General features: G+C 41.1%; 1 protein-coding gene across 3 annotated transcripts in view; it reads right to left on the reverse strand.

Annotated features, from left to right (window-relative positions):
* The window catches only part of LOC147918000 (uncharacterized), a 67579-nt gene extending 44677 nt beyond the window's left edge, over nucleotides 1-22902 (reverse strand). For 2 of the 3 annotated variants that reach the window (XM_087444442.1, XM_087444461.1), the window contains exon 1: nucleotides 22720-22902. The gene's annotated coding sequence lies outside the window, so the exon portion shown is untranslated. Of the gene's footprint in view, nucleotides 1-18238; nucleotides 18377-22719 lie in introns of all 3 variants that reach the window. The other variant, XM_087444468.1, reaches the window with a different exon arrangement.
* Nucleotides 22903-24976: the final 2074 nt, after the last annotated feature.

Consider the following 24976-nt stretch of genomic DNA (forward strand, 5'->3'; position numbering starts at 1 on the left):
AATAAGCTTCAGGCTCCACAAAACCTGGACTCACCTCTGCCTATACATATATTTTGTTCTCAAATACCCAGCGAACCCATTTCCCAGTAAGGTCCCAATGGCCATTTCACCTGAAGAATGGACCCCACAGTCGCTCAATCCACACACATATAGAGAGGGATAGAGCAACCACGCAGTGCAGATTTTCTGGCACACTTCCTACTTCAAATGTACACTGTTGTCTCTAGAAATGCTTTTTATACCAACCAGATCCTTTATCTGATGATAAATTTTAAAAATATACACACCCCCATACCTTTACAACTGTTAACACATTGGGCCCTTGATTGTAAGCTCTCAATGAAGATTAATCAAAGGGATAAGAATTAAAACAGAACAGTAGTTTTGGGTTCTAACAACTTGGGAATTGCAAGTGTGTGTTGTTATTTAGGAAAGGGCTGGCAGCTGGGGAGAGGATGGAGGTGGAAGTGGGTGGAACTAGAGGGAAGGGAATTAAACACCTACTGGGCATCCACTCTGTACCAAGAGCTGTTTAGCTTTTTATATCTATATTGCATAAAACCCTCGGGAACAACAATCCCCATTCTAGATTCCTTTGCAGTTTGCTTAAAGATTCAGTATTTCATGATTTAAATGAGTGTAAAGAGGAAGTGAGGCCAATCTCAGGGAATTTGAGCTTGCCTAGGGAATTTATTCAAATTCTGAATCACAGAATACTCTGGTTTTCAAGGCAGCCAGCCTTCTAGGGCACTTGTAACTTAACAGAGGCAGCCGTGGAAGGTGTGCTAAGCTGTGGAAGGTCCAGCTTTCAGCAAGTCTTCACTGTGACATAGTGAGGGCTCACCAGCAGCACTTGGCCAGGCAGGAGGAAGGATGCCCAACGACAATAGCAAACAATTTATAAATTCAGTCTCAGGCATATTTTCTTATGAGATGAATAGTATTAGAAGCCCTGCAGGAGGAATATAAACCTTCTCTATTACTCGTGTGTTCATAGTTACACGGTGAAAAGAGCAGTGGAAATCCATTGAAGAGTTGCATAGGCTCAAGCAAGTGATCTCACTTCTTTGGGCTTAAATTTTCTCACGTATAAAATTAGGAAGTTGGAATAGACAATGGCTGGCATTCTTTCCATTCCTGATGTTCTGTCATAGTCATTGGCAAGTACGTTGGGTCTCAATTTCCTCATCTGAAGAACAATTAGCTTGGTTTTATTGTAGCTATTGAATTATAAGAAAACATGGAAAAATGGAACTCAAGAAAATCAACAACAGTGCTGTCCAATAGAACTTCCTGAAAAGATGAATGTGTTCTCCGTCTGCACTGTCCAATACGGTAGCCATTAGCTACACGTGGCTATTAAGTACTTGAAATGAGGCTAGTGTGACTGAAAAACTAAATTTTTAATCTTATTTAATTTTAATCGATTTAAATTTAAATGGCCACAGGTGGATATTGGCTACCACATTGGATAGGGCAGAGATCAACTTCATTTAAGCCAGAACTGTAAGTATGAAGATAAAAGAATAAGGGAGTGGTTTGAAATTGTTTCAACCGAAGAATAAAGGAAGGCATGGGTTTAATTTAGGCAATTTATAAAAAGAGCACTATTATTGTTTTAGACCTTCTAAAAAGGATAGACTCTCATTTTGTAACGATGGCAATGATAATAGTACCTTACAATTATATAGAACTTTATGCTCTCCAAAGTCTTTCATGGCTATAATGTGATCCTGACAACAACCCTGTGATGTAGAAGACAAGTAATAGTATCTCATTTTACAGATGAGGAAATTGAGACCTGGATGCTTGCCCAAGGTCACAGACTTCAAACAGTAATGAAGTAGTAATTCCAATCAATCACTTCAGACTTCATTTCTCCACTTCCTTTCACAGACAGTACAACCTCCAATCCTTCCTCTTGCCTAACTCATCATGGAAGTGGTAACAAATTATAAAATACTCCTAAATATGATAAGAATAGAAAAGATGAGGAAAAGCAAGAGACTCAATACTCCACCAACTAGATAGTCAAACCCTGAAAGAATTAAGAGTTAGTTGTATCCCTTATGAGAAAAAGAAAGGAGTGAAAAATTAAGTCCCACTATGTGCCAGGTGTTCTACAGATTGTACTTGACAAAACAATTTTACGAGCCAACATTCTTGGCAGTGTTTCATTGTTGAGAAAGTTACTAGTCTGAGATCACGTGCCTCTTCAGTGGCCCAAGGGGGATTCTGTTTTACAACTCTGGCTATTTCCAAATCACATTAATGGATGTGATTCAAAGGAAGAGAAAGATTCCCACCCTCCCACAAGCGCCCCGCCACCCCAACCTCATCACAGAGGATGCTGCAAAGTGGTTAAGCATGCAGTCACCCATGACTTTGGAGTCACCCAGACTGAATTGGAACCTCAGATCTGACACTGTTCAAGGGATTTAATGTTTCTGAGTCTGAGTTTCCTCAACTGCAAAATTGGGGGATCTTTATATCCACTTTACAAGGTTTTGAAATGAATTAAATGAGATAATGCATGAAAACACTTAGTACAGTGCCTGGCACAAGTGCTTAGTGAATGGTAGTTATTAATATTTTACATCATTACTAAGGCGCCGCAGACTGTGGGCAATTCTAAAACAGGAATTCCGAAAGCTACTTCAGACAAGGTAGCAATTTTGCTAAAGTCTACCAGATAGACAATCTCTGGAGGACAAATGACACTCACTCGGACACTGTAGGTTAAGTTAGAGATTAGGTTTAGAATCGGTGATTGAGGCAGAAGCAGTGAAGTGATGCCTTTGCTCAAAAAGGCCCAGGAGCTGTAATACTTCTGCTGACTTTTCATCTCTCGTAAGACAGATGTCAAACCTGGCCCTCTCTTGAGCCACATATCCAAGCCACATATCTTGGATCCCACATATCCAAGTCATTGTTGCCCATTTCTACCTGAATGTTACACCTGCATGAAAAGCCAGCATTCCCCAAAGAGAACCCATTCATTCATTCGACAACTATTTATGAAGTATCTTGTATGTGCTAGGCTTGTTTCTAATAATCAGAGTACAGCTATGAATAAGACATATTCTTAGAGCTTACTCTTGGTAGAGGGGAACAGACACAAACAAACAAGTAAACAAAATAAATAAGATCATTTCAGATTATGGTAAGTGCTGTGAAGAATGAAAAGCAGGATGATGTGATAAAGAGTATCAGTTGATGGGTTAATTGATGGGTTAGGAAAGGCCTCTCTGAGCTATAGGAAAGGCCTCCCTGACTTATAAGAAAAGGCCAGTCAGGGCTGGCCCGGTGGCACAAGCGGTTAAGTGCGCGTGCTCCGCTGCGGCGGCCCTGGGTTCGCTGGTTTGGATCCCGGGCGCGCACCGATGCACCACTTGTCAGGCCATGCTGTGGCGGCATCCCATATAAAGTGGAGGAAGATGGGCACGGATGTTAGCCCGGGGCCAGTCTTCCTCAGCAAAAAGAGGAGCACTGGCAGATGTTAGCTCAGGGCGGATCTTCCTCACAAGAAAAAAAAAAAAAAAAGGCCAGTCAGACGAGAATCTGAGGGCAGAGTGTTCTGGGCAGAGGGTACAGCAAAGGCAAAGGCCCTGAGGCAGAAATGAAGTTGGCGCGTGTAAGGGACTGGAAGAAGGCCAGTGTGGCTAAGGCTGAAGCAGAGGAGAGGGCTAAGAGAGGAGGTTAGAGTGGATCAGGTGCCAGACCATGTAGAGTTTATGCTGGGCGATGGTCAGGAGTTTGGATCTTATTCTAAATGCAGTGGAAGGCCATTTGGATATTATTAAGCAGGGCAGCAATGAGACCTGATTTGCTTTTTAAAAAGATTACTCCTAATCCTGCCATCCCTTTGCCCAAACACATAAGTGTAAGTACACAAGTGCACACACACAGTTTCTCTTAAGAGCATCAACATTGTGCCAGTTATCTGTCGTGTGTGAGTCTCTCCCCACCCCCATTTAATCTGTTGCCAAATCCTATCAAGTCCGCCTCTAGGGTTTCTGAAGCTCAATCCCTCTTTTGCATTTCCACTGCCATCACCCTAATTCAAGTCCTCACCATTTCCCACGAGAGTTACTTCAGGAGCTCTCTAACTGCTCTTCCAGACTCTTGTCTCTCCCTTCCAGTCCACATCCCACTTCCAGATAAATCTTCCAAAAGTAAAGTTCTGCTTATGTCTCTTTTTGCTCAAGAACATTCAAAGGCTCCCTACTGCCCAAGAAACTAAATTGTAGTTTTCTAACCCAGTGTTTAAGATCCTCCACCGTGTATCCTCGACTGCTTTTCTCTCATACCTGCCTACATTCATGCTATGCTTTGGCTAAACTGGTCTACTTGGTCTTCTCAGAACACATCCTGCTTTTATTTATGCTGTTGCCTGGGTCGGAACTGATGCTTCCTCCAGTTACGCCTGTGGAGAGCCCATGCCATTCAATACCTGGAGTCAAGTGATGCCGTCTCCATGACACTTTCTCTGCTCTTTCTGACTAGAGGTGAACCCCCCACAGGATTTTGTCTGAACCTTTTTAAAGCATTTATTATATTGTTCTTTGTATTACAGTTATCTGTGTACATGTCTTACTCCTCTACTAAATTATTAGCTCCGTGAGGATGATGACTGAATCTTATTCATTTTTTATGCTTGTTAGTCCCTAGCAGAGAACACAGTGTACAGGAGGTGCTTGATAAATATTTGTTGAATGACTGAATGAACAAATGGACAGACAATTAGACCTAAAATTCATCTTTAGGCAGCAGAGCTCAATAAGATGATTTTAGAAAATAATGAATACTCATAAGAGGGAATAAGAAGGGTCTAGCCCTTTAATCTTCACCATGGCATTTAAGGACTCCTGGGAAACACAAATAAGCATGGAAATAGGTTTTCATTGTTTTACATGGAATGGATGTCAGAAAAAGTCACTTGGGAGTTGCTGAAAATTATGCACTGTGTTAACAGTGCCCTAGGATACAGATTCCATGTCTGTGGCTCCCCACTACTCACAGTCCTTCAATCCCCAAGGTAGGTTTTGGGAAATAATGTAGAACCATTTCCCTTAGCAATTAATTTTGAGTTGAACAGTTCCTTTTCAGAAAAAAAGATAAAAGTTTCAGCTAATTCCCTAATTCTTCACTGTACTATATTAGCATTCCAGAAAGACTGAATTAGTGTGTTGGGGTTTACCTCAAGCAATTGTGCTGGTAAGTTCATTTATCTTAAGTGACTTTGCTTTGGAAGAAAGGTACTGAATGAACTTCCTCATGGAGCATAGGCTTCTATTGGTGTAGAAAATGCGTACAACCTTTGCCTGGGAAGCAACAAGGCACCCTTTCCTCACTCACTATCTGTTGCTGCATGCACTGACCTTGACTCTCTTTATGAAAGAGGATAACGGGATGTCCCTTTTGCTACTTAAATTACACATATTGTTGATACATTGTTTAGTTGCAAACCATCTGTTATTAATTATGTCTGAGAATCATGAAGCTCCCATGAAGTAATGGTGCCTTGTTTTTATTACTTCTTAATAGTTAAAAAGACTTCTCCAAAGATTAAGGGATCCCCTGAAGATCAGTCCCTCAGTGAGAGAGAAACGTGGCAGTCGATACTTCCTCAGTATGGCTTACCTTCCTCAGTATGGCTTACCTCACCCCAGACTGCTGCCCCTCATGAATCCCATTCATGCCAACACACCTTCTTGCCTACCAACAAGCTGGGTACCAGTTGTGCTTTGAGTAGCAGGGGTGGTTCCCTGCATCATTTATGTTGTTTTCTTTTCCTTTCTTTTTTAACTTTATAATAATAATTTGTTCTGAAATATGTAGTCCTCATAGCATGTCCTGAGGAAGGGAGTGGAAGCAAGGCTTTCTAACTCTGGTTCCTAGAGTGTGTGCGTGAGTGTGTGTGTGTGTGTGTGTGTGTGTGTGTGTGTGTGTGTGTGTGACTTCATTACCAAAAGTTTAGGTAACTAGCTTTTACCGGCTTCTTAAAATCTCTGTTTTCTGTGGACCTATGTCCTGACTTCAGGACCAACTACTGTTCCATTGCCTGGAGTGTCCAGGAAAGAATCTTCTTTTTCAAACACTGTTGTGGTATCTGTTTCTAAGAGAGGTCGAAGGGAAGATAAGAGTGTGAGTCCTACCCTTAGAGAGAAGTGAGGTATCCACTCCCTTGCCAGTGGTCTCTGGGGGAAAGAGGAAGAGAATGCATTTATATTTTAACATTGGCTCCTTGACGTGAGAAGTACTCTCCTGTAGTTCAGGAAAATAAGGTAAAAATATCATCTCTAGATTTCAGCAAAGAAATTCAGAATGGTATAGTTACGGTAGAGCAGAAAGGACTTGAAAACTTGGATGCAAATCCTGGTTCTGCTTCTAACAAACAGGTAGTCCTGGGCAACCTACCCCACCTGTCTGAGGTTCAGTTTGCCTAACTCTAAGACAGGAACAATAATATCTGGTATGTGGATGTTTTGCACAGGTGAAATGGGACGGCATGTGTAAAGCCTCTGACATCCTTATAGACAAGATAGAGAATTATGGGGACACACTGAAGAATTTGGTGGATTTGGCTAAAAGATTTCCTGTCACTTCCCAAAGGGATCTGCCTTTGGCCCTGTCCTGCTCAATTTGTATAGCAATGATTTAGTTAAAGCTACAGAAAATATATATTTTTTTTCCTGAGGAAGATTCGCCCTGAGCTAACATCTGTTGCCAATCTTCCTCTATTTTGTACGTGAGCTGCCACCACAGCATGGCCACTGACAGACAAGTGGTGTAGGTCTACGCCTAGGAACTGAACCCAGGCCACCGAAGCGGAGTGCGCTGAATTCAACCACTAGGCCACCAGGGCTGGCCCTAGAAAACATTTTTAAAAATCTCATTTGTGGATGTTACAAAATTGGGAGAGACAACCATCAAATGCAAAAAAAAAAAAAAAAAAAAAAAAATCCAAAGTAGGAAACCCTCAAAATGTCAATTCTAACAAAATGAATTTTAAAGTCCAGGTTGCCTTCACGGCAGCATGTATTAAAACAAAAAAAAGGAAAAAGAAGGAGTGGGACAAGGAGGAGTTTATACTTATGTGATGAGGTGCTGGAAAAAATCAAATGAGCTTACAGGTTGTACCAAGAGAAGCAGGGTACCTAAAGTAAGGGTGGTGATAGTTCTCTACTCCATGTGGAGCAAGATGATCAATTCTGAATGCCCCTCTGTAAAAGGAATACAGACAAACTAAAGTGTATTCACTATAGCAGCCAGAAAAAGAATTCTATATCATGTCCTATAAGGAACTCAGAATGTTCAACTTGGAGAAAAGAAGTCTTAGAGGGACCCTCATAGTTACTTTCAAATATAGAAAGGGCCATGTGGTGTCAAGACAGTGAAGCCAACTCTGTGTCTCCACAGACAGAACTAGGACCAGTGAGGAGATGAAAGAAAAGCTCACAAAAGGTGCATCGAGCTGCTGGGTGGCCTGTCTTGCTGGGGCTTCTCAGACACCGCGTGGCTCCTTGCCAGAGTATCACCATCAGAGGTTCAAGCACCAGACAGAGACTGGACCAGAGGAACTCAAATTTTCCTTCTACCTTAGAAATCCATGGCTGTCATTAACTCCAGTGTCGCTCACAGTCCCCCCCTGCCCCCCACCGAGGAAAGGTCTTTAGGAGATAAATCCAACATTAAATGCTTTTAGTAGAATACAATGTTTTTATTATTTATTTTTTAAAATCTCTGAGTCCTGGGCAAGCACTGATTTCAATCAGCACCATAGAAAGGGCACTAGATTGGAGACAGAATAATTTGGGTCTCAAACTCTAGCTCTGACATTTACCTGCTACTTGACTTGAGGCAAATTACTTGACTTCTATGAGCCTCACTTTCTTCATCTGGCAATATTAATACTTAGTTTAAGGGTTATTGGGAGGATTAAATGAGATACCATATCTTGTTGAGTCTAAGACGCATATTTTTCACATTTTAATAGCTCTGAACTCAAGACGCACTTTAACATTGATGGTGTGCCATAGTTTAATTGGGAGTGTTTTTTTTTCTTTCATAGTGGCACATAAAGGAATGTAGGTCTTTATAAAAATCAATTTAAACTTATATTCAAATGAATATGCTAACATATATTAAACACTTAGAATAACAACTGGCACACAATGAGTGCTCAGTACAATGTTAATTCCATTCTTCCCTTTCTAGACAACAGCTTCATAACCTCTTGAGGAACAGGGGGTCCTCAAGAATTAATAACTGGAACTGACCTACAGATTCTCAATATGGAAAATTAATGAGAAGGTTCACACCAGATCCTATGGAGGGTTATTTCTATTCTACACACACACACACACACACACACACACACATACACACACACATTCTCTCTATATATAATATATATGTATATGTATTCTTTCTCATCCCATTTCCTGTGGTCATGTAAACTTGCTGTAATTTTCAAACTCTGCTTCTCAGTGTATTTTGGTTCAAACATTTATTGAGCACAAGGCTAAATGTTTTTGCCTGTTTTATCTTAGGAGAGAGGATATCTCTGCCATCACCAACACTCTACCCTCATCAGAAAACCCAAACCAATCGCCTACCACAGAATGTCTTTGTCAAGTTTAATATCCTTCAGATCTGACTTCTTTCCTCTTCTGGTGCTCAATTCAAGATGCTTTACTTTGTCACAAAAAGCATATAATAAACTCAATGCTGCAAGGATATAGTAGGCAGGGAAATTTTTTCTTTTCCTAGCTAGGCCTGAACATAATCATCAGAGAGGCTTTTTGTAGTCAGATACTGTGGTTGTAAGTGTGGATTTTTCCTCACGTAAGAACATATGTAATTCTTTGTAAAATGTTATCAAGCATGTTGTCTCACTGTTATTGTGTGCTAATCAGTTACCCAGGTTAATTACATATTACACAAAATCCTGCTTTATAGCTGCCTTCCATTTAACTACTTAATGGTATACATCATCTTATCTTACAGCAATAGCAGAAATTCATTTGCTAGCTCTTTCTCCCTCTCCCTAATCCAACTTCTGGACAGTACGTTGTTGCTTAGGCCAGATGTGCAGGGGCAAAGCTGAGTTTTGTTTTTGTTGGTAAGGTCAGTTAGCTAGTTAGTCATTGTTTATTGAGGGCTAGGAAACCCATCACTGCGCTAGGTTCTGGGACTAACTAGAAAGATAAAGATAAAATCTAGACCTTCAAGGCATTCAACTTCTAGGCCAGACATGGAACAGAAGCCACACTGAGCAGGACCTCTCTTAAGTGATCAACATTTAACTGATTAATCGGCGGTCTCCATTCCCTCTGTAAATGCAGACATAAGGCCCACGACATGCTGAGTGATCACAGCTTGTTGGCTGCTCTAGGATGTCTGCCCTATGCTACTTCCACCGGTGGGGTGGTCTGCTCACCAGAAGTCAGTGCTTTTGCTCCCAAACCTACTTATGCTAGTTCTTCCTATCATTGTAATTGCACAATTTAATTAAACTTTCTTAAAGTAATGAAATATGAGTGCAAAAGAGACAAGTTGTTTCTATAAGATCTTGGTTGAATGTTTGGGAAAGGGACATTAAAGGTGTCTTACTAAAAACTGTGCTGTCAACTTAGGCATGGGAGAGCCAACCGTAAAACACCATTAAATCTGGAAGAATCTGATTGCTTCCCAAAATGTCTTTGAGATCTTGCTCCACTTTGAAGAAACCAAGACAAAATAATTGCGAAAGCCTCAGAAGTGTGACTTACACAAGAAATAGGAAGCAGAGCTCTAATGGGAGGCCCTAAACTCAAGAGATGAGGCCTTGGCCCTACGTCAAAAACTTGAGAGATGTTTTAAGTTGAAATAAAGACTTAAGGAATGATTCCATCATTTTGTATGATTTCTGCTTTGACTAACTTGCTCAACTAAATCATCAACTATTAATTGAATAGAGGTTAAGGGTTTCTACCGTCGTTAACATAATAATACATGAAGAGCTACGACACAGGGTGCTAAGGCAGAGAAGATGACTTCTTCTAGGGGAAGAGAAGGCTAAGGATGGGGTCCTTGGCATAGGTGAGTTCTGAATTGGATGCCAAAGGATAGAGTAGGAGTTCCTAGAAAATAAGGAAAGGCCAGTTGCTCCCCAGGGAAGGGACCAGTATAGTCACACAAGTCAGTTTTCTAGACTTGTAAATCAACCCAGAGGCAAGAGAGCATGGGTTTGACTCTTTATTCTCTCATTACTATGCATCCTTAAGCAAATTGTCTGTGCCTCAGTGTTTGCATCTGGAAGATGAGGATAATCGCAGTATGCACTTCAAAGGGCTGTTGTGAAAATTATGGGAGGTAACCTTTAAATAATCATGCATTAATACAAACATACGCAAAATTATCTTAAGGCTTTCTGGCACCAAGGTAATAGGCATGCTGTGATGATTCTGGAGATGAAGGAAATGTTGCACGCCTTTTCTAAAATCTCCTGCCATGAACATAAGCAGTAGAAGATTCAAGAGAAGGAAAAGCGTGGTGAAAGCCCCCAGGTGCTGGGAGCCACGTCTGCAGGCAAGTCAAATGGGAAAGCAAGCACTCTTAACAACCAGCTCTCAACATCACCCATCACAGCTCACCAACCACTTCCAGTTAGCTCATTTAGTTCTCCCAACAAACTCATAAAATAAATATTACTGTTATCTCCATTTTACAGATGAGGGAACTCACTCTCATAGAAGTTAAGCATCTCACTCAAGTTTGTACAGATGATAAACAGAGAGTAGGGACTAGAACCCCGGCCGCCTTATTCCAAATTCTGTGTGCTCCCCAGCACCTCAGGCTGCCTTTCTCATGGGCTGTTTAGATCACAAACCCCGGGCTGCTGTGACTTGTATTTGTGTGTCTATTAAAACTTTTCATAGGACAGGATGCTGCAACTAATAGCTAAAATGAGGCTTGGAGATTATCAGGGATTTCAATTATCCTGCCTATCTCTGACCTCCATTACCAAGGATAATCAGAAGCTAGCTCTAACAATTTTCTGAAACTTTCATTAATTTTAAATAAATTTATACAATGTCATTTTTTTCCCCTTTATCCAAGTTAAAATATCCTTGTCTTTTTAGTTTTTCATCACAGGCAAATCCCTTATATGTCTTGGAGACAGTCTGTTGTTTTTCTCTGGATCCTTTGTATTTCTGCTTTGTTTTCTTTGAAATGACAGGATCCAATGCTGAATTCTGATTTTAAGGTGAAGTCATAACATCAGTGTATATCATTAAAATGTTTTATTGTAATTACAGAAATAGTCAATGCCAAATTATGTGCACTATATTATTTTCTGCATTATTCTTTATCCCATTCTCAAAGTTAATACAGCCTATTATATCTCATTCATTCTTCCGACTGACACTGCACAGCGAGCAGATGTCTCCATTGAGCAATCCACAATGAATCTGAGATCTTTTTCCTGAGCACTTACAAGTAGAGTAATTCAGAGCCCATCAGTGAGTATGAGCTGTTTCAATTGTTCCTTCCAGTGTACATTAGCTTGCACTTGTCTATATAAAATTTCAAAGAATCATAGATATTAGAGATGGAAAAGACCAGTTAGTTTATCAAGCCTGCCCACTCTGCCAGCAAAAGCAAGCAAAGGAAGTAATTCTATCAGTTCACGCTATTTTAATGATGCTTATTAATAATAATTACAATTACTGTTTATATTACATGGTTTCTTTCACCCTAAAATCAGTTAAGACATATTTTTTTTAAAGCCATGTTTCTTTTCCAAAAAGACACTGGGGCTCAGACGTCAATGTTAGCATACCCAAAGGCAATCCAAGAATTCAAGAATTCAGCTCAGTTCAGTTCAATAAACATCTCTGAGCACCGACCACTTGTAAGGCAAGAACCCTGTTGGGTGTTTTGAGGGATACACAAGTGATTAGAACCTAAAGCCCTGCCCTCTTGTTTATCACCTATTAAGGGATTTGTGATAGAGAATACATGTAGCTAGTACGATCATTTCAAGAAAAGTATAAGATAACATGGACACTATGGGGCTGAAGAGATTCCTCAGGCTCTAGAAATCGAGAAAGACTGTGAGGAAAGCAGCATTTGAGGCAGGCCTTGAAGGAAGGATGAGCATAATATCCATCAACAGAGTCTGGGAAAAGGAGGTTCAAGCAAAAAACCAAACCAAAACGAAACAAGAGATCTTGGCTGGGTTTGTACCTAGCAGGGTAAAGACGAGTATGTACATTCTCACTGCTAATGGATAAAGTCTACATGCAGAAGATGTCTACTTGACCTCTTTAAACAGGATTAGGATGTAGAAACTCAATTTAATTAACAACCTGAAATAACAATCAGAACACGTAGACTACCAATCATGAATATACTTATGGGGATAAGACAGAATGTTTTAAATTAGGACTGCCTCAAAAAAAAATTCAGAAAACCTGATATTCTATGTAAGGAAAATTGGGAATTCTCAGCTACAGAGTAAAATCTCCCATCAAAGAGTAGATGAATAAATGACCCACCTGCCAGTATGTTAGTACTACTTAACACCACACAGTACAGCTGAGAGCTGATACTGGTGTACTGTTTGGCCACTTGAGGGATTTGTAGGTCCTTATTGGATTGCTGGACAACTATAGATCTCCAGCCTATGATGCATAGAACAGAGGATTTCATTTTCTGATTCCTTCAATAGAAATATGTGTAGGTGCAGACCAGGAAAATTCCAATATATTCTTATGATTAGTAAGGATAGATATTTCTCCACTTTAGTCAAAAAACCTAATCTTAGAAAACACTATTATCTGGCAGTTTATTACTACAATAGTTAGCTACTTTATACCACCCTTTATAAAATCATTGGCATGAAGAAAAAAGGAGACTATAGAAGGCTTCTAGTACTTCTGTATTTGTCTCCTCAAAGATCATTGCTAATGTTATCCCCTGCATGAAGCCTTCCCCAGTTCCTTCCACCACCATTCCCTTCACCACCAAATTAATTGTTCTCTCTCTCGACTACCACAGTTCTTTGATCCATTGCTATAGGCTTTACAACTAGTTGTATGAGCATCTATCTCTCTCCACTAGAATGAAAGCAAGAGGAGGGATAGAGCCTTACTCATCTTGCATTCCCTACAATGCAAAGCTCAGTTTTCATCGCCTGACACACAATAGATATTCAACACATGTTTGTTAAATCATTTCATCAGGTCTGAGAGACCTTGTTTGACATATTTTAATTATTTAAAAAATTTTCCCCTTTGTACCCTTTCCAAAATTTGCCCTTGTCTGTCTAATCATGGCATCCAGATTCAGATGCAGGGTAACTATGTCTGTGCCTACCACTATCCTTTATTCAGTCAGCATGTATCTCTCATAGTGAACTGCAGAAGTGCTGCCCTAAACAAGACCTGAATCTTGACTCAGTCACATTCACATTCATCAACTATGTTACTTTGGAAAACTCTGGAGTCAGACTGACTCAAGTTCAGATAGACTTACGAACAAGCTCTGATTGTCTCTTACTAGTTGTACGATCACGGGCAAGTTAAACTCTTTAGACCTCAGTTTCCTCAACAATGAGATGAAGACATTAATATCACCTATCTTAATTTAAATAAGACAACACATGAAAGCGTTTAACTCAGCTTTGCACACAGCAAATACTCAATTAAGTATTATTTTGTATCCTCATTCATAAAGTAGAAACAATAATATAAGTCCTTCAGGATTGTTATAAGGAATAAATGATATAACAAGCAAAATTTTGCTCAGCACATTATTCAGTCAACATGTCCTTCCAATGTGCTAGAATAATTGCTACAATTGACTGAACACCTACTACATCCTAGGTAATGTGCACCCATCACTTTAAATATATTATGCCATCTAATTTAATTCTTATAATAAGCTATTGAAATAATAATCATTATGCCTATTTTACAGATGAGTAAATTTAGTTTCAGAGAGAATAACTAGCCCAAGGTCACACCACTAGTTCATAACAGATTGTTCCAGAAGCTAAAGATAAGAGAGATCAAGTACAGAATAGTGAAGTAGAGGAAGAAAATATAGGAAGAAAGCACAGGCAGAAACTCCCTAAGAAGGTTAGTATTCCTATTTATCTCACCCTGGTCCCCAATTCCATGATTATGCTTGCTTTTTAAACTAGCCTCTGAGATCCCTGTCAATATATTCTCACTTTCATTATTCATCTACTCTTGCTTTTTAATAAAATTATGAAATGATGTCACTCATACTAAGAACTAACTCTAATACACTTTCCTATCCCTATTTCTTTTCCTACTTAAAAATTTTCTATTTTGTTCCCATGGTCTTCTTATCTCAGCTGTGCTAACTGTCATCCATGAAACATTTTAATTTTTAATAATCTGGTTATCCTTAATTTCTTAGACTTCCCTAATAGACTTACATTAGATATGTTAAGTACATGTGTTGCCAGCTACATGGAAGGGAAGATGGCCCTTCTATAGCTCCTACTAAAAGGCAACCCAGTTTTATACCAAGTGACAAACCCTCTGCCCATACCCACCTCCCTTTGCCACAGCATCTTGGACTACAGTTGTGCATCTGACCCTTAGGCAACTTCTACCATAGGCTGGTTAGGGATCTATAAGACACCGCAATGAAAAGATGAGTTGGGTTAATTGGATTCTTTGTTGGGAACCTGAATTCGGGGATTCTGAGAGAATGAAACAATTATCAGGGAAAACTACAAATGACAGAATATAAGGAAAGAAGCCATGAGGAAGAAGCCCTGAAGGAGGCAGGGTGGAGGGAGTAGAGTTCTGAACATGGGGATCTTAGCAAGTCAAAGAAACACAATTAGGTGTAAGCAAAAGCTAAGAGATTGAGAGAGGTTACCCAGAATACAGCTAGAAGGCTAAACCAGCAGGTAGCACAACGGGCCCCAGTACAGCAAATGCACAGTGAGAGGATGAGAGTGACACAAGAGGGTGTCCTGAGAGCTGCCTCAGCACCTGAAAGATTTCCAGTTCTGATTCCAGGCTCCATCTGTGAGCATCCTCACAATGAATGCCCCTTTTCTTGAGGAAACTTCAATCAGTTCTTTGCCACCAGAAGGCCTTTTCTAGAGAGTTCAGCACTTAAATTTTTTAGAAGATAAAAATTAAATTGTATTGTCCCCTTCTTTGTTTCAGATGGGTCACAATTGCAGATTCCTGGAAGTCAGTCATTCACCTTACTATCCTCTGATTGTCCAGACTTCCTCAAAGCTCACTTTATTTTCCCCATTTCTGAGACAGAAAAAACTTCTCCTCTTTAGCTACTACCTAACTATCAAGACAAACGACACCAACTCATTTATCGTCTGTGATTATTTGACATAAAAATATAAACTATTAGGTAAGGGAACCACAAGGTCCAAGAGTGGGAAACATGACAAACAAGCTTTAGAGGAGAAAAAGTGGGCATAAAAAAAGAGAAGATTCAGGGGTATACAAAATACTTCATTATGAATGTGTCATTTATTCTCTGCAAAGTGGGAGAAGAGTGAATAACCTAAAAGAAGAAATTTCCTTTTTTTTTTAATATAGGACGTAACGTAGTATAATTTAAGATTTTTACCCCATTCTTTTTGTATTTGGTTAAATTTATTAATAAGCTAGATTTCAATGTGAACTGTTTATTCATTCAACAGCCTTTATTGATCACCTGCTCTGTTTCACCCTGTGCTAGGCATCAGGGGTACAAAAACTAAAAACAGTCCAGTCCTTGAGGAGGCCACAGCCCAGAGTAGGAGGCAGACAATTCCAGTGCAGTGTGATAAGGGCCAGGTAAGTGTACTCCCAGCCCAGGAGGTGGTGGAGCAGAGATAGGGTGGCTTGGGTCTAAGAAGCTTCCCAGAAGAAAAGCCCAGGACGAGTCTTGAAGGAGCAGTGCGAGTTGGCTTGGAAGAGACAAAGGATGTTCCAGGCAGAGGTAGTAGCCTGGGCACTGGCACAGGAGCTAAAATCCTGCATTCTTTGGACTATGGTTGCCTTAAACACTCCAGTATGTCATGGACTTCTACAGAATAAACCACCAATCCAGGCATGCTTAGAGAAAGTATGCCCTTGACCTGCATTGAAAAAGTCCTTTGTCTCCGCCGGCCTGGTGTTGTAGCAGTTAGGTGCGTGCCCGCGCTCCACTTTGGCGGCCCGGGTTCACGGGTTTGGATCCCAGGCGCTCACCGATGTGCTGCTTGTCAAGCCATGCTGTGGCGGCATTCCATATAAAATAGAGGAAGTTGGGCACGGATGTTAGCCCAGGGCCAATCTTCCTCAGCAAAAAAAGAGGAGGATTGGCCTCGGATGTTAGCTCAGGGTTAATCTTCCTCCCAAAAAAAAAAAAAAAAGTCCTTTGTCCATAGATCCTCAGCAAAATTTTTCTCCTCAAAAATCTACTAACTACACAAGCCCCAAGGAGAAGAGAAACTCCAATATATCTAATATTAGATAAGATAAAGCTACCTCAAGATTCACAAGTTTTTTTTTTCTGAGCAAATGATGGCTTGGCTTCTTTCAATTGCCATTTCTGTTAATTTTGAGTTTATGTGTTTATTTTTCAAGAAAAAGAGTGATTATGGTTTTCATAGAAATTACTAAAGCTCTCCAAAGCTTTAGATTAGAGGCATTTTGAATCTTTGTGAATAACATAGAAATACTTTTGATAATTACTTATATCGTTAAAAATTAGATTGCCACAACAATATATAGAATATACTTTTCTTTGCCTTTATAGTTTAGCATTCCTCAATAAGAAAATATTTCACATACTTCTAAAGAGTATATCCTTACATTCTATAAAGCTTGCTGGTATACCATTTCACAAACCTAGTCCTGTTTTTCCATCTTTAAAGTCAACAGTACATTTCTCGTGTGTATCTACTTCTTAGGGTTGTTAAGAAGTTAAGCAAGATATCCAATATTAGGAATTTTAAGCAACCAAGAATAAAGGAACAAGATAAGTCAAAAAATTATTATATATGGTCTTCAAAATTCCCTTCCCCAGTTAGAAAGTAATTATATCTTACACACTATTTTTTTTCAGTTAGAAATAAGACCAATTCAGTGATTTGCTAATCATCAAAACAGCCTTAAACTGGTCTCCTTTGCTACAAGCAACATGATATTCCTATAACATGGCAGAAGGACTTACTCTGGGGTTCTAAAAATTGCATTAAGAGCTACCACATAAAATTTATAATTATGTCTTTTCAAAGGTTTAACCAGTTTCAAATGACTCGTGCTCGGAATTACTCACAGAAAGCATGATTAATGAAAACGTCATTCGCTCTCTACCTCTCTGTCCCACTCTTGACCACATTTCAGAAGCAGTTTATTACTCACATCCTAAAGGTATATGTAATATATATCATCATATCAGCAAGTCTTTAGCAATATCTTTCAGAAGTTGCATATCACAAAGATTGTCAATAGTCCTGTCATCCCCAAAAGCATAGTGTTAAATGCATAGCATGTATCATCAGCACTACAGTTGCTTAAACTGGTCCCTTGCCTCCTTGAAACAATACGTAAGCATAATACAAAAAGGAACAGCACGATTTCTATGAAAAAGCAGTGAGAATGGTGAAGCTAAGAGATGTGCCCAGTGCCCGTCCATTTTAAATTCATACTTATTATACAGGAAGACATGCATTCAAAACAGCCTGTTCTTTTGAAAATGGTTCTTCAGTCTCCTTGCACATGTGCCTGCATGCTGACTAGCAAATTCTCTTAAAATCCATAAATTAAGATCCCACTTTTTCCTATTGTGCTTTTCACTTCAAAACATCAACATAGTTTGTATGGATCTATAGGAATGAATCCCTATATCCACAAAACTCACATTTCCCCTTTGGGAACCATAGTTCTTGAATTGGGCCTCGTATCAAGTGACAAAAAGACCAGATTCATAGAAGATCCTATTTATAGAATCAGAGAAATACTGAATAACAGAGCTAGAAGGAAAATTAAAGAAGATTTAGTCCAATCCCCTCATTCTAAAAGAGGTCCAGAGAAGTAGAATGGGGAGCCAAAACCAGAACCCGGTCCAATGTACTTTGTAAAGAAACATGTCATTATTAAATGAGAATTGGAGACGCCTTTTTTGATCAACACTCTAAACGTGAGTCTTTAAAAAAGGGGCTAAAACTAAGGCAACTATTTTAAATGCCATGTCAACACAGTACCTTTGACCTGAGTATCATGGTGATGACCTCACTTCTTTGCTTCTCATCTCTTGAAGAGACTTGGCCTAACACGTAGATTTAATCAGCTGGCCATCTTGCCCCTTATTTTCTTGTGAGTCCTTGGATGAGTCACATAACCTTACTCAAATACAGCAGAGGGATAACAATATTACTTAATTCACAGGGCTATTACAAGAGAGGACAAAGCAGATATCATTTTAAGGTGCATTAAAATGTCAAGGCTTGAAAGAAATGGAGAAATTTTCCATTTTACTTCTTATATTTATGTCTCTTGGGGGGAAAAGCCCACAAAATTCCCTTCAATATAACTACATGCAAAGGCAGTATTTGTAACCAACAAGTCTGGGGACTGTCCCATACATTTGTTGGTTTCACCTTCATTCGGACTAGAGACTCTAGCATTTTTATTTACACACAGTACCCACACATCGCACCTTTTTAAATGTCATCACAGTCTTCATTTTATTACCCCAGAGTTGAGGATGACCTGAATCACTGCCGTCTGGCTCCCCACTTCTGTTACTCTTTCCCCCAACCAGATCCTTGTTTTATTCACTTCTTAACTCCCCACTCAGATTACTCCTCTCTCTGGATTACTCTTCCAAGGCCGACTCAGATTGCCTTCCCCAGAGACAGCTCCCCAGTGAGTAACACATGGGGGAGGGGGGCTGTGTCGGAAGTGATCAAAGCCTTGCAAATGAAGTCATACTGCTCACAGGAGAAGAAATGGCCACAGGTGCCAAATGCAGACAACCATGGCAAGCTCTGGAGAGGGTGTCGCTCCAGTGTTGCTCCAGTGTCAACTTCACTGCATACTGTGTAACAACGATGGGGGCATAGAAATCACTCTTATTTTGCTCATCACATGATTTAACCACACAACCTGTGTGGGTTCCCAAAGTATAGTCACCAAACCTGTGATTTAGGTGTGGGTGGGCATGTCTGTCTTCCTTTTAAACTACTAAATTAATCTAAAAAAAAAGATGGATTGACAATACTCCTCTGAGTACTAGAGAAGGACACAATGCAGAAAATGGTGATATAAGCATTAATACAAATTTGCCTCCGTGAAAATGACTGGCATTTTAACCATATAGTCTCTCCAAGCAAGACCGCAAAAGGAGGGGGTGTGGAGGAAGATGCTCCTACCTTTAACCTCATCAAACCAGTAATATTTTAATAACCCAACCAAAATGGGACCTATTGAAGAAGTTTTTAAAATGTTTTCCCTTTACAGATATGTGTCCTTGTTGGGAGGAATGGGAAAAGCCATTTCATTACACTTTTGTCTTCGGAATTCCAAGACGACAGTGATAATGGTGGAGTTTCCCCGCAGCTGAGAGTTTAATATTAACTGGAAGAACTGTGGAATAAGTAAACTGAGACATGAGCCTCCCTAACTGTATGTTGTCTCCTCCAACACCCGTTAGGGTTTAACAGTGCACAGAGGCTATAGCTAATGGGAATCACCCAGATAATGACTGTTATATAGGCCCGCCCACCACGAGTGTGAAGTTATTTAGTAGTACAAGTGTAAAGGGTTAGCAGGTATTATTTGTGTCTCTGTTGTATTGTGTGGAGAGAGAGGGAGGGAGAAAGAGGAGGGGAGGGAATTTTCTACTGTCTTTGGAAACGCTGAACTGTGTGACTAGGAATGCCACCAGTGGAATGGGAGTTGGCTAGGGCAAGAAGAACTCAGCCAGAAAGAGAAAAAGACACCTGATGTCTAGTTACAAACTTTAGGTTAGTAACTTATATAACTTTATGTCCTGCATTATAGTAAGTTGGCCCTCCGTATCCACGGACAGGGAACCCGAGGAAAACTAGGGCCAACTAAGGGATGTGAGCATCAAGTGGATTCTGGTATCCACCGGGGTCCTGGAACCAATCCCCTGCGGATACCGAGACTATATCTGCAGGCTGTTCAATATATATTATCAATATTACAATCACTAATTTGTTTAACTATGTGGTTAATGTTGAGTATACCAAGACTGCAAGCTTCCTGAGAGCAAGGCACATCTGCCTTGTTCCTTCCTACATCCTCAGTGCCCAGCAAGGTGTCTGCTGCATAGTAAATGCCCTAAAATATTGGTTGAAAAAACAAATGAAGACATGAACGAATTCACGCAAACTCATATCGTGACCTGTGTTTGCCATATTTGTGCCATGTGCCATGAACAGGGCTGAGTGTGCTGCTATAATCCAGCACAGCAAGCAGAACTCCAAAGGGTGGCCATCTTTGGCTGGACCCAGTGCTGGGCCTTGCAAAATCAAGTGTGGAGGCCAGGTAAGAGTGGCTGGCATGGCGACCCTCGGGGCACTTTGAACCCTGGGGTGTGGTTTGGATGCTACTGCAGCTTCACTGAGCCCCCTCAGATCATTGCTTGAGTGTCCTCATTTAAAACTCGATGAATAACCTTTCTTTTCTCTTGCAGTTCTGAAATTCTAACATTTTAGGAAGATACCCGGACCCTGAAATCTTGCCAGAGACAAACCATGGTAAAATCTTCTGCTTACAAAGTAGAAAACAATTAAGTTTTAAAATACGAAGTTCAGTTCTATTCCAATGAAACATTATATGGGGGGGAGTCCGCGGGGGGTGCTTTTTGCCAGATTCAGGCCAATAAATATCTTTCCTTCATCCTTTCCCACACCCAGAAGTCAGGTTCTCCAGGCCTCTATGGGAAGAACATAAATATTCTCAACCAGGGCTGGCGCTTTGCTTCAATTTCTAGCTATCACAGGGAGTCAGTCTGATAAACATTTGCAGTTAGAATGGAAGGAGGCACAGCCTCCCAGACTTTTACAGATTTTTTTGGACAAGTAGCAGAGTCACAGAAAACCTAGAATTAGGTAAGAAAGCAAAATTCCCCCAGAGAATTCAAAGACAGCTACAACTGAGAGCCTTGAAACAATCACTGTGTAACAACAGAAGAAAGGAAATCCACAATTCACGAAAATAAGCAGACATTTTTCTCTTTTAAAAAAATTTTAAAGATGAATATTAGGCACTGATTTTAGCTCTCTACTCCCATCTCTCAAGATGTCACTTTAAAAAGCAAAAGGTTTTATCCACAAAACCGCCAGTGAGTAAACAGCCTTCACATTCTTACCCTCACACACACAGTAAGATATTTACTCTCTGATAAACAGCGATTGTAAATAAATCTCATTTAATCTCTAAAGGCCACAATAAAAATCTTTAACCTCCAAGGTAGAGTTTACAGATGTGTCTGCATGCCCTGCCAGCACCAGAAAACACAAGGTCTTGAAGCAACTACTATAACAGGAGGCACATTTTCTCTCTCAGGCATCTTACATTGACCTTCTTTTTAAAAAATATATGTACAAGGGAGGAGGAAAGGGGAAAACCCAACCCCTCCCACCCCATTCTCTGTACAAATCAGCCAATAAATCTAACGAAAAGACACAAGAGAAAAGGACAGAAGCCAACAGGTGGAAAAAGGCTTTTTGTTTCCTTAGAAATGCTCAGACACTTGATCTGTGTTCCCCAGTCTATTTGTCTCAGGGTGTCTTTAATGATGGTTTTATTATCATGATGATGATGATCAAGAATAATGATAACACTTCTACTTTGTGATTCCACAGCATTTCTAGCTTGAAGATTTCTCCACGCGTTTTAGACATAATGATCTGTTCTGCTTCACCAAATCCCAGGGAGGCATGCAGCATCCCTGGTCAGCTCTCTGGATTTTACAGATGGGAAAACTGAGGCACGGAACACCCCACAACTTCTTTACGGTATCTATCACCAGAGAAATCTCTGAGCCTGGAAAAGTTTCTGGATTGTCTTGCTGCAGAGTTCTCTTGCTCTCCCTTCTTGCCTGCCATGCCGCTCTTCCTCGGAGAGTCTGGGCTCGGGTGTTAAGGACTGGGGTACCTGCTCTTCACAACGAGGCACGGCAGGGCCGTGTGTGGGAAGTCCACACACACACACACACACACACACACACACACACACACACACAGACCCACGGCACACTCGCACACACAAAGCTCGATGCAATCTCTGCAGGCACTCGGCAGAGCCCCAGCCAGCCCTTGCTCAGCCCGAGAATGCACAGCTCCGAGCTTGCAAGGCCTCCTTGGGCTCCGGGCAGGCGCTGCTCTGAACCAGGGCTCTGCCCTTCTCTCCCTCTCTTTCAGGCTTCTCTCTCTCTTTTTTCTCTCACATCCTCTACCCTCACACCTTCCTCCCACCCTCTCCATCCACTCCTTCTTCCCCACCAACCCAGGGGCACAGATCGTGTTCCTGGGGTTCCCTAGAAAGAGGGGCCATCCCCAGCCCTGAGCGCCTTGAAAGACTTCCAGGGGCAAGGCAAGAGCTCCAATCGCAGGACCCCAGCGCTCCTCCTGAGCAGCGCAGGAATGAGACCCCCACTTCCAGGCACGGAGAACAAGCCTGCCACAGAAGAAGGAATTGTTAGGGCTCTTACCTTTTTTATGAGGAGAAATTCTGGAGAATCATTTCAGAAACTGAGGGGGGAAAGTGAATGAAGACAAAAAAGAACCTTTTCCTGCAATCCCTGGCCTCCTGGTATCAAGACACTAGGACAACATCAAAGCAACTTAGGGGGAACACTTTAGGGGCCTATTGTCTGCTCTGGTCTGATCTGTTTTTCTTCTGACTCCCCCCTTGCTGCGGTGACACTTGGTACGGCCCAGGCATTCATGCCAAGTAGCTTTCACACATGGAAGCTTGTCTCAAGCAATTGCTGACAAGCCACAAACAAGACATTCTCCCTCCCTTCTCTGCGCCCCCCCACTCCTCCCCCCTCCACCTTTTCCTCCTCCCCCCTTGTCTCCCCTCCTCCTTTCTTCTGAATGCAAACTAAAACTCTCCAGTGACAGGCAGGCTCACAGGCTTGGCCTAGCTGCACACGCAGACACACACACACACACACACACACACACACACATTCTCTCTTCTCTCTCTCTCTCTCACTCACACACAAGCAGCTCAGCTAGTTGCTGCTGCACTGGTGGAGTTAAGAGACAGGAAAAAGCCTAGGCTGAGTTGGGGGCAGGGAGAGAAAGAGAGAGAGAGAGGGAGAGCGGGAGAGCTGCCTCCTGTGTCCTGCTAAAATGGCAGAAGAGAGGTGAGCCCTTTGGAGAAACAGCAGTGGCCACACACGTGTGCACACATACACACACTGGGAGGCAGTCTGAGCTCCAGGAGGAGTGGAATAAATGACTCCACAAAGGAGAAAGCAATGTCCCATCAGCCTGAGATTGGGGGAGTAGAGAGCTAAGAGAGTGGGTGGACCCAGTACTAGGGTTTCTGTTGAATGTTTAGACGGTTTTCTTCTTTATAATAGAGAAAAATTTGTTCCCTAAGGATCTAGTCTTTCTTCACTGCATAATTGAGCATAGACCTGAGGTACTAGTTAAAATAAAACCCTGAAATGTGTAAATGTGCGAGTAAACTTAACTGTGGGTTCAACTTGTACCCAGCATATTTTTAAAGTGGATCATTTTTTTAGCAGAAACCCTAGAGAGCAGTAGCAAGGAGAGTAGTAACAAGTAGTGTAAACTCTGAGAGCTGTGAAGTGTGATGCTGAAGTTACTGATTGCCAGGCTGCTGGAATTTATGGAGGGTGGGCATTGCGGGTTGGAGGGGGAAGGGTGAGTCTCTGTGAGCTGTTTTCTAGGAATGAGGGGGGAATGAGGTAGGATAATGAATATGGCAAGAAGCAAGCAGGAATTTGATTGGTGTGGAGGGAGGAGGAAGGTGGGGGTGTAAAGGAGGGAAGAGAAAGAGAAAAAAAAAACCCCTGCATTAAAAAGGGAGAAGAAAAATGGAAACCCAGAGATTGAAGCACACGGAGTATATGAGATGGCAAAGGAAGGCATAAAATGGAGCAAAAAAGGAGCACAAAGGATGTGCAAATTTGCAGATGGCATGAAATCAGGGGGGCCAATTGAGATCAAGAAGAACGACAGGATGATTCTATGACATTCATATTTTTAGCATGTTGTGGAGGCCCAGACCTGACCAGCTCTCCTCTGCCTGGGCCAGGACAGTTACCCCTCTACGAGCAGGATTTGAAGAAGCTCAGCTCCTAACTGGAGCTAAACCAGATCTGTATTTCTGCATGAAAGTTGCTTATACTCTATTCTTCAGAATCTTCCTCTACAAAATGGAAATTATGTGAACACACATCACTCACTCCTTCGTAGGGGGGCAATAAAGAATAAGTTATGACTTTTTATATTTAACGTGAGCTAAATGACTTGTCACTTCCTAAAACTCACATCAAGACACATCCTTGTTCCTGCTAACCTCTTCCCGTTACTTTACTTCTCCATGGCTGATCCCTAGAATTGTCTGTCCCGACTCCCATTAATGATGGTGATGGTGGTGATAATGATAATAATAATTACTTCTGATTGAGTATTTCCTTGATTATCAGCATTTTCCCAAGCATTTATACCATGAAGTCATTTCTATTAAGACCATCTCCATTTACAGATGATAAAAAATGAGGCACTGAGAGGTTAAATAACTTGCCTGAGGTCACACAGCAAGATAGTGGTAACACTGAAATCAGATTCAGGTCTGTGTGATTCTAAAGCCCCAGCATTTACTCACCCCTTTATGCCCTCTGACCTGAGTACCCCAAGTTCTCCATGGCACCCCAAGTCCAGTCAGCCATACAATCACACTTATTTCTTTCTGCACCCCAGGGCTGG

This window comes from Ceratotherium simum, chromosome 2 (genome assembly GCF_057802395.1).
Source record: "Ceratotherium simum simum isolate JZ-2026a chromosome 2, ASM5780239v1, whole genome shotgun sequence".
Taxonomy (NCBI): domain Eukaryota; kingdom Metazoa; phylum Chordata; class Mammalia; order Perissodactyla; family Rhinocerotidae; genus Ceratotherium; species Ceratotherium simum.